We start from the raw sequence: 9,358 nt of genomic DNA on the forward strand, positions 1-9,358 counted from the left end.
TATTGTCGTGTTCTACTGTGCAAAACGGAGGGTATAGAAGCAGCTTGAGAAAATCTTTGTTTTTTGCAGAAACAACCCTTCTATGTCTGTTTAGCAAATTTTGGGCACATTGTTGATTTTCCACCAAAGCTTTGTTTCTTTACCTCCATATTTTATGTTAAGACGCTTAGAGGAGCTAAGAAGAGCATTGTTCGGAACCTGGATAGCTCAGTCGGTAGAGCATCAGACTTTTAATCTGAGGGTCCAGGGTTCAAGTCCCTGTTCAGGCGTACTTGTTAAAGCAAGCCGTCAAATGTCTTTATTGAGCACATCTTTGATTTTCCACTGAGTCTCTGCATCTTCAGTGCCGTGTTCTACTGTGCAAAACCAAGGGTATAGAAGCCGCTTGACAACATCTTTGCTTATTGCAGAAACAACCCTTCTATGTCTGTTTAGCAGATTTTGAGCACATTTTTGATTTTCCACCAAAGCTTTCTTTCTTTACCTCCATATTTTATGTTAAGACGCTTAGAGGAGCTAAGAAGAGCATTTTTCAGAGCCTGGATAGCTCAGTCGGTAGAGCATCAGACTTTTAATCCGAGGGTCCAGGGTTCAAGTCCCTGTTCAGGCATACTTGCTAAAGCAAGCTGTCAAATGTCTTTATTGAGCACATCTTTGATTTTACACTGAGTCTCTGCATCTTCAGTGCCGTGTTCTACTGTGCAAAACCAAGGGTATAGAAGCAGCTTGAGAACATCTTTGCTTATTGCAGAAACAACCCTTCTATGTCTGTTTAGTAGATTTTGAGCACATTTTTGATTTTCCACCAAAGCTTTGTTTCTTTACCTCCATATTTTATGTTAAGACGCTTAGAGGAGCTAAGAAGAGCATTTTTCAGAGCCTGGATAGCTCAGTCGGTAGCGCATCAGACTTTTAATCTGAGGATCCAGGGTTCAAGTTCCTGTTCAGGCGTGCTTGCTAAAGCAAGCTGTCAAATGTCTTAATTGAGCACATCTTTGATTTTCCACTGAGTCTTTGCTTCTTTATTGTCGTGTTCTACTGTGCAAAACTGAGGGTATAGAAGCAGCTTGAGAAAATCTTTGTTTTTTGCAGAAACAACCCTTCTATGTCTGTTTAGCAAATTTTGGGCACATTGTTGATTTTCCACCAAAGCTTTGTTTCTTTACCTCCATATTTTATGTTAAGACGCTTAGAGGAGCTAAGAAGAGCATTTTTCAGAGCCTGGATAGCTCAGTCGGTAGAGCATCAGACTTTTAATCTGAGGGTCCAGGGTTCAAGTCCCTGTTCAGGCGTACTTGCTAAAGCAAGCTGTCAAATGTCTTTATTGAGCACATCTTTGATTTTCCACTGATTCTCTGCATCTTCAGTGCCGTGTTCTACTGTGCAAAACCAAGGGTATAGAAGCAGCTTGAGAACATCTTTGCTTATTGCAGAAACAACCCTTCTATGTCTGTTTAGCAGATTTTGAGCACATTTTTGATTTTCCACCAAAGCTTTGTTTCTTTACCTCCATATTTTATGTTAAGACGCTTAGAGGAGCTAAGAAGAGCACTTCTCAGAGCCTGGATAGCTCAGTCGGTAGAGCATCAGACTTTTATTCTGAGGGTCCAGGGTTCAATTCCCTGTTCAGGCGTACTTGTTAAAGCAAGCCGTCAAATGTCTTTATTGAGCATATCTTTGATTTTCCACTGAGTCTCTGCATCTTCAGTGCCGTGTTCTACTGTGCAAAACCAAGGGTATAAAAGCAGCTTGAGAACATCTTTGCTTATTGCAGAAACAACCCTTCTATGTCTGTTTAGCAGATTTTGAGCACATTTTTGATTTTCCACCAAAGCTTTGTTTCTTTACCTCCATATTTTATGTTAAGACGCTTAGAGGAGCTAAGAAGAGCAATTTTCAGATCCTCGATAGCTCAGTCGGTAGAGCATCAGACTTTTAATCTGAGGGTCCAGGGTTCAAGTCCCTGTTCAGGCGTACTTGCTAAAGCAAGCTGTCAAATGTCTTTATTGAGCACATCTTTGATTTTCCACTGAGTCTCTGCATCTTCAGTGCCGTGTTCTACTGTGCAAAACCAAGGGTGTAGAAGCAGCTTGAGAACATCTTTGCTTATTGCAGAAACAACCCTTCTATGTCTGTTTAGCAGATTTTGAGCACATTTTTGATTTTCCACCAAAGCTTTGTTTCTTTACCTCCATATTTTATGTTAAGACGCTTAGAGGAGCTAAGAAGAGCATTTTTCAGAGCCTGGATAGCTCAGTCGGTAGAGCATCAGACTTTCAATCTGAGGGTCCAGGGTTCAAGTCCCTGTTCAGGCGTACTTGCTAAAGCAAGCTGTCAAATGTCTTTATTGAGCACATCTTTGATTTTCCACTGAGTCTCTGCATCTTCAGTGCCGTGTTTTACTGTGCAAAACCAAGGGTATAGAAGCAGCTTGAGAACATCTTTGCTTATTGCAGAAACAAACCTTCTATGTCTGTTTAGCAGATTTTGAGCACATTTTTGATTTTCCACCAAAGCTTTCTTTCTTTACCTCCATATTTTATGTTAAGACGCTTAGAGGAGCTAAGAAGAGCATTTTTCAGAGCCTGGATAGCTCAGTCGGTAGAGCATCAGACTTTTAATCTGAGGGTCCAGGGTTCAAGTCCCTGTTCAGGCGTACTTGCTAAAGCAAGCTGTCAAATGTCTTTATTGAGCACATCTTTGATTTTACACTGAGTCTCTGCATCTTCAGTGCCGTGTTCTACTGTGCAAAACCAAGGGTATAGAAGCAGCTTGAGAACATCTTTGCTTATTGCAGAAACAACCCTTCTATGTCTGTTTAGCAGATTTTGAGCACATTTTTGATTTTCCACCAAAGCTTTGTTTCTTTACCTCCATATTTTATGTTAAGACGCTTAGAGGAGCTAAGAAGAGCATTTTTCAGAGCCTGGATAGCTCAGTCGGTAGCGCATCAGACTTTTAATCTGAGGATCCAGGGTTCAAGTTCCTGTTCAGGCGTGCTTGCTAAAGCAAGCTGTCAAATGTCTTAATTGAGCACATCTTTGATTTTCCACTGAGTCTTTGCTTCTTTATTGTCGTGTTCTACTGTGCAAAACTGAGGGTGTAGAAGCAGCTTGAGAACATCTTTGCTTATTGCAGAAACAACCCTTCTATGTCTGTTTAGCAGATTTTGAGCACATTTTTGATTTTCCACCAAAGCTTTGTTTCTTTACCTCCATATTTTATGTTAAGACGCTTAGAGGAGCTAAGAATAGCAATTTTCAGAGCCTGGATAGCTCAGTCGGTAGAGCATCAGACTTTTATTCTGAGGATCCAGGGTTCAAGTTCCTGTTCAGGCGTGCTTGCTAAAGCAAGCTGTCAAATGTCTTTATTGAGCACATCTTTGATTTTCCACTGAGTCTCTGCATCTTCAGTGCCGTGTTCTACTGTGCAAAACCAAGGGTATAGAAGCAGCTTGAGAACATCTTTGCTTACTGCAGAAACAACCCTTCTATGTCTGTTTAGCAGATTTTGAGCACATTTTTGATTTTCCACCAAAGCTTTCTTTCTTTACCTCCATATTTTATGTTAAGACGCTTAAGAGGAGCTAAGAAGAACATTTTTCAGAGCCTGGATAGCTCAGTCGGTAGAGCATCAGACTTTTAATCTGAGGGTCCAGGGTTCAAGTCCCTGTTCAGGCGAACTTGCTAAAGCAAGCTGTCAAATGTCTTTATTGAGCACATCTTTGATTTTCCACTGAGTCTCTGCATCTTCAGTGCCGTGTTCTACTGTGCAAAACCAAGGGTATAGAAGCAGCTTGAGAACATCTTTGCTTATTGCAGAAACAACCCTTCTATGTCTGTTTAGCAGATTTTGAGCAGATTTTTGATTTTCCACCAAAGCTTTGTTTCTTTACCTCCATATTTTATGTTAAGACGCTTAGAGGAGCTAAGAAGAGCATTTTTCAGAGCCTGGATAGTTCAGTCGGTAGAGCATCAGGGTTCAAGTCCCTGTTCAGGCGTACTTGCTAAAGCAAGCTGTCAAATGTCTTAATTGAGCACATCTTTGATTTTCCACTGAGTCTTTGCTTCTTTATTGTCGTGTTCTACTGTGCAAAACTGAGGGTATAGAAGCAGCTTGAGAAAATCTTTGTTTTTTGCAGAAACAACCCTTCTATGTCTGTTTAGCAAATTTTGGGCACATTGTTGATTTTCCACCAAAGCTTTGTTTCTTTACCTCCATATTTTATGTTAAGACGCTTAGAGGAGCTAAGAAGAGCATTTTTCAGAGTCTGGATAGCTCAGTCGGTAGAGCATCAGACTTTTAATCTGAGGGTCCAGGGTTCAAGTCCCTGTTCAGGCGTACTTGCTAAAGCAAGCTGTCAAATGTTTTTATTGAGCACATCTTTGATTTTCCACTGAGTCTCTGCATCTTCAGTGCCGTGTTCTACTGTGCAAAACCAAGGGTATAGAAGCAGCTTGAGAACATCTTTGCTTATTGCAGAAACAACCCTTCTATGTCTGTTTAGCAGATTTTGAGCACATTTTTGATTTTCCACCAAAGCTTTGTTTCTTTACCTCCATATTTTATGTTAAGACGCTTAGAGGAGCTAAGAAGAGCATTTTTCAGAGCCTGGATAGCTCAGTCGGTAGAGCATCAGACTTTTAATCTGAGGGTCCAGGGTTCAAGTTCCTGTTCAGGCGTGCTTGCTAAAGCAAGCTGTCAAATGTCTTAATTGAGCACATCTTTGATTTTCCACTGAGTCTTTGCTTCTTTATTGTCGTGTTCTACTGTGCAAAACTGAGGGTATAGAAGCAGCTTGAGAAAATCTTTGTTTTTTGCAGAAACAACCCTTCTATGTCTGTTTAGCAAATTTTGGGCACATTGTTGATTTTCCACCAAAGCTTTGTTTCTTTACCTCCATATTTTATGTTAAGACGCTTAGAGGAGCTAAGAAGAGCATTTTTCAAAGCCTGGATAGCTCAGTCGGTAGAGCATCAGACTTTTAATCTGAGGGTCCAGGGTTCAAGTCCTTGTTCAGGCGTACTTGCTAAAGCAAGCTGTCAAATGTCTTTATTGAGCACATCTTTGGTTTTCCACTGAGTCTCTGCATCTTCAGTGCCGTGTTCTACTGTGCAAAACCAAGGGTATAGAAGCAGCTTGAGAACATCTTTGCTTACTGCAGAAACAACCCTTCTATGTCTGTTTAGCAGATTTTGAGCACATTTTTGATTTTCCACCAAAGCTTTCTTTCTTTACCTCCATATTTTATGTTAAGACGCTTAAGAGGAGCTAAGAAGAGCATTTTTCAGAGCCTGGATAGCTCAGTCGGTAGAGCATCAGACTTTTAATCTGAGGGTCCAGGGTTCAAGTCCCTGTTCAGGCGAACTTGCTAAAGCAAGCTGTCAAATGTCTTTATTGAGCACATCTTTGATTTTCCACTGAGTCTCTGCATCTTCAGTGCCGTGTTCTACTGTGCAAAACCAAGGGTATAGAAGCAGCTTGAGAACATCTTTGCTTACTGCAGAAACAACCCTTCTATGTCTGTTTAGCAGATTTTGAGCACATTTTTGATTTTCCACCAAAGCTTTGTTTCTTTACCTCCATATTTTATGTTAAGACGCTTAAGAGGAGCTAAGAAGAGCATTTTTCAGAGCCTGGATAGCTCAGTCAGTAGAGCATCAGACTTTTAATCTGAGGGTCCAGGGTTCAAGTCCCTGTTCAGGCGAACTTGCTAAAGCAAGCTGTCAAATGTCTTTATTGAGCACATCTTTGATTTTCCACTGAGTCTCTGCATCTTCAGTGCCGTGTTCTACTGTGCAAAACCAAGGGTATAGAAGCAGCTTGAGAACATCTTTGCTTATTGCAGAAACAACCCTTCTATGTCTGTTTAGCAGATTTTGAGCAGATTTTTGATTTTCCACCAAAGCTTTGTTTCTTTACCTCCATATTTTATGTTAAGACGCTTAGAGGAGCTAAGAAGAGCATTTTTCTGAGCCTGGAGAGTTCAGTCGGTAGAGCATCAGGGTTCAAGTCCCTGTTCAGGCGTACTTGCTAAAGCAAGCTGTCAAATGTCTTAATTGAGCACATCTTTGATTTTCCACTGAGTCTTTGCTTCTTTATTGTCGTGTTCTACTGTGCAAAACTGAGGGTATAGAAGCAGCTTGAGAAAATCTTTGTTTTTTGCAGAAACAACCCTTCTATGTCTGTTTAGCAAATTTTGGGCACATTGTTGATTTTCCACCAAAGCTTTGTTTCTTTACCTCCATATTTTATGTTAAGACGCTTAGAGGAGCTAAGAAGAGCATTTTTCAGAGTCTGGATAGCTCAGTCGGTAGAGCATCAGACTTTTAATCTGAGGGTCCAGGGTTCAAGTCCCTGTTCAGGCGTACTTGCTAAAGCAAGCTGTCAAATGTTTTTATTGAGCACATCTTTGATTTTCCACTGAGTCTCTGCATCTTCAGTGCCGTGTTCTACTGTGCAAAACCAAGGGTATAGAAGCAGCTTGAGAACATCTTTGCTTATTGCAGAAACAACCCTTCTATGTCTGTTTAGCAGATTTTGAGCACATTTTTGATTTTCCACCAAAGCTTTGTTTCTTTACCTCCATATTTTATGTTAAGACGCTTAGAGGAGCTAAGAAGAGCATTTTTCAGAGCCTGGATAGCTCAGTCGGTAGAGCATCAGACTTTTAATCTGAGGGTCCAGGGTTCAAGTTCCTGTTCAGGCGTGCTTGCTAAAGCAAGCTGTCAAATGTCTTAATTGAGCACATCTTTGATTTTCCACTGAGTCTTTGCTTCTTTATTGTCGTGTTCTACTGTGCAAAACTGAGGGTATAGAAGCAGCTTGAGAAAATCTTTGTTTTTTGCAGAAACAACCCTTCTATGTCTGTTTAGCAAATTTTGGGCACATTGTTGATTTTCCACCAAAGCTTTGTTTCTTTACCTCCATATTTTATGTTAAGACGCTTAGAGGAGCTAAGAAGAGCATTTTTCAAAGCCTGGATAGCTCAGTCGGTAGAGCATCAGACTTTTAATCTGAGGGTCCAGGGTTCAAGTCCTTGTTCAGGCGTACTTGCTAAAGCAAGCTGTCAAATGTCTTTATTGAGCACATCTTTGGTTTTCCACTGAGTCTCTGCATCTTCAGTGCCGTGTTCTACTGTGCAAAACCAAGGGTATAGAAGCAGCTTGAGAACATCTTTGCTTATTGCAGAAACAACCCTTATATGTCTGTTTAGCAGATTTTGAGCACATTTTTGATTTTCCACCAAAGCTTTGTTTCTTTACCTCCATATTTTATGTTAAGACGCTTAGAGGAGCTAAGAAGAGCATTTTTCAGAGCCTGGATAGCTCAGTCGGTAGAGCATCAGACTTTTAATCTGAGGGTCCAGGGTTCAAGTCCCTGTTCAGGTGTGCTTGCTAAAGCAAGCTGTCAAATGTCTTTATTGAGCACATCTTTGATTTTCCACTGAGTCTCTGCATCTTCAGTGCCGTGTTCTACTGTGCAAAACCAAGGGTATAGAAGCAGCTTGAGAACATCTTTGCTTATTGCAGAAACAACCCTTCTATGTCTGTTTAGCAGATTTTGAGCACATTTTTGATTTTCCACCAAAGCTTTGTTTCTTTACCTCCATATTTTATGTTAAGACGCTTAGAGGAGCTAAGAAGAGCATTTTTCAGAGCCTGGATAGTTCAGTCGGTAGAGCATCAGGGTTCAAGTCCCTGTTCAGGCGTACTTGCTAAAGCAAGCTGTCAAATGTCTTAATTGAGCACATCTTTGATTTTCCACTGAGTCTTTGCTTCTTTATTGTCGTGTTCTACTGTGCAAAACGGAGGGTATAGAAGCAGCTTGAGAAAATCTTTGTTTTTTGCAGAAACAACCCTTCTATGTCTGTTTAGCAAATTTTGGGCACATTGTTGATTTTCCACCAAAGCTTTGTTTTTTTACCTCCATATTTTATGTTAAGACGCTTAGAGGAGCTAAGAAGAGCATTTTTCAGAGCCTGGATAGCTCAGTCGGTAGCGCCTCAGACTTTTAATCTGAGGATCCAGGGTTCAAGTTCCTGTTCAGGCGTGCTTGCTAAAGCAAGCTGTCAAATGTCTTAATTGAGCATATCTTTGATTTTCCACTGAGTCTCTGCATCTTCAGTGCCGTGTTCTACTGTGCAAAACCAAGGGTATAGAAGCAGCTTGAGAACATCTTTGCTTATTGCAGAAACAACCCTTCTATGTCTGTTTAGCAAATTTTGGGCACATTGTTGATTTTCCACCAAAGCTTTGTTTCTTTACCTCCATATTTTATGTTAAGACGCTTATAGGAGCTAAGAAGAGCATTGTTCAGAGCCTGGATAGCTCAGTCGGTAGAGCATCAGACTTTTATTCTGAGGGTCCAGGGTTCAATTCCCTGTTCAGGCGTACTTGTTAAAGCAAGCCGTCAAATGTCTTTATTGAGCATATCTTTGATTTTCCACTGAGTCTCTGCATCTTCAGTGCCGTGTTCTACTGTGCAAAACCAAGGGTATAAAAGCAGCTTGAGAACATCTTTGCTTATTGCAGAAACAACCCTTCTATGTCTGTTTAGCAGATTTTGAGCACATTTTTGATTTTCCACCAAAGCTTTGTTTCTTTACCTCCATATTTTATGTTAAGACGCTTAGAGGAGCTAAGAAGAGCAATTTTCAGATCCTGGATAGCTCAGTCGGTAGAGCATCAGACTTTTAATCTGAGGGTCCAGGGTTCAAGTCCCTGTTCAGGCGTACTTGCTAAAGCAAGCTGTCAAATGTCTTTATTGAGCACATCTTTGATTTTCCACTGAGTCTCTGCATCTTCAGTGCCGTGTTCTACTGTGCAAAACCAAGGGTATAGAAGCAGCTTGAGAACATCTTTGCTTATTGCAGAAACAACCCTTCTATGTCTGTTTAGCAGATTTTGAGCACATTTTTGATTTTCCACCAAAGCTTTCTTTCTTTACCTCCATATTTTATGTTAAGACGCTTAGAGGAGCTAAGAAGAGCATTTTTCAGAGCCTGGATAGCTCAGTCGGTAGAGCATCAGACTTTTAATCTGAGGGTCCAGGGTTCAAGTCCCTGTTCAGGCGTACTTGCTAAAGCAAGCTGTCAAATGTTTTTATTGAGCACATCTTTGATTTTACACTGAGTCTCTGCATCTTCAGTGCCGTGTTCTACTGTGCAAAACCAAGGGTATAGAAGCAGCTTGAGAACATCTTTGCTTATTGCAGAAACAACCCTTCTATGTCTGTTTAGCAGATTTTGAGCACATTTTTGATTTTCCACCAAAGTTTTGTTTCTTTACCTCCATATTTTATGTTAAGACGCTTAGAGGAGCTAAGAAGAGCATTTTTCAGAGCCTGGATAGCTCAG

At 40.7% G+C, this 9,358-nt stretch overlaps 1 non-coding gene across 1 annotated transcript; it reads left to right on the forward strand.

Moving 5' to 3' along the window:
- The first annotated feature begins 2,242 nt into the window (after nt 1-2,242).
- TRNAE-UUC (transfer RNA glutamic acid (anticodon UUC)) lies at nt 2,243-2,315 on the forward strand. The gene has a single exon. It is a non-coding gene; the product is annotated as a tRNA-Glu (tRNA).
- The last annotated feature ends 7,043 nt before the right edge of the window (nt 2,316-9,358 follow it).

Source organism: Eleutherodactylus coqui, chromosome 7, assembly GCF_035609145.1.
Source record: "Eleutherodactylus coqui strain aEleCoq1 chromosome 7, aEleCoq1.hap1, whole genome shotgun sequence".
In the NCBI taxonomy this organism is placed as follows: Eukaryota; Metazoa; Chordata; class Amphibia; order Anura; family Eleutherodactylidae; genus Eleutherodactylus; species Eleutherodactylus coqui.